At 38.9% G+C, this 1,104-nt stretch overlaps 1 non-coding gene across 1 annotated transcript; it reads left to right on the top strand.

Moving 5' to 3' along the window:
* Positions 1-267: 267 nt before the first annotated feature.
* LOC112767851 (small nucleolar RNA R71) lies at positions 268-371 on the top strand. The gene has a single exon (XR_003185297.1). It is a non-coding gene; the product is annotated as a small nucleolar RNA R71 (small nucleolar RNA).
* Positions 372-1,104: the final 733 nt, after the last annotated feature.

Genomic DNA, 1,104 nt, shown 5'->3' with positions numbered 1-1,104 from the left:
TGCTGAGTTAACACTTTGTTCTGAGCCAATATGACATTCAGAGCATCAATTTCAAGAACTCCCTTCCTCTGAGGCGTCCCATTATTCATGGAATTCCTCTCAGAAGTGTACATGAATTGGTTATTTGCAACCATGTCAATAAGTTCTTGAGCTTCTGCAGGCGTTTTCTTTAGGTGAATGGATCCACCTGCAGAATGATCCAATGACATTTTGGAAAACTCAAATAGACCATAATAGAATATATCTAATATGGTCCATTCTGAAAACATGTCAGAAGGACACTTTTTGGTCATCTGCTTGTATCTTTCCCAAGCTTCATAGAGGGATTCACCATCTTCTTGTTTGAAGGTCTGAACATCCACTCTAAGCTTGCTCAGCTTTTGAGGAGGAAAGAATTTATCCAAGAAGGTCGTGACCAGCTTATCCCAGGAGTCCAGGCTATCTTTAGGTTGTGAGTCCAACCATGTTCTAGCTCTGTCTCTTACAGCAAAAAGGAAAAGCATGAGCCTGTAGACTTCAGGATTTACTCCATTTGTCTTAACAGTCTCACAAATCTGCAAGAATTCAGTTAAAAACTGATAAGGATCTTCAGATGGAAGTCCATGAAACTTGCAGTTCTGTTGCATCAAAGCAACTAATTGAGGTTTCAGCTCAAAATTGTTTGCTCCAATGGCAGGAATTGAGATGCTTCTTCCATCAAACTTGGACGTTGGTTTTGTGAAATCACCAAGCATCCTCCTTGCATTATTATTTTTGGGTTCGGCTGCCATCTCCTTCTCTTGTTCAAAAATTTCAGAAAGGTTGCCTCTAGATTGTTGTAATTTAGCTTCTCTGGGTTTCCTTTTTAGAGTCCTTTCAGGTTCTGGATCAGCTTCAACAAGAGTGTCTTTTTCCTTGTTCCTACTCATATGAAAGAAAAGAGAAAAAGAAAAGGAAGAGGAATCCTCTATATCTGGACAAAGAGGATCCTTATTATTAGTAGAAGAAGAAAGAAATAAAAGTGGAGAATCCAATCACAAGGGAGAGGATAGAGGCAGCGATTGGAGATGAAGAGAGGTGAAGAGAAGTGTTAGTAAATAAATAAATAAATAGAAGAAGAGAAGA

This window comes from Arachis hypogaea, chromosome 2 (genome assembly GCF_003086295.3).
Source record: "Arachis hypogaea cultivar Tifrunner chromosome 2, arahy.Tifrunner.gnm2.J5K5, whole genome shotgun sequence".
NCBI lineage: Eukaryota > Viridiplantae > Streptophyta > Magnoliopsida > Fabales > Fabaceae > Arachis > Arachis hypogaea.
This window is presented reverse-complemented; position numbering and strand designations above follow the sequence as displayed.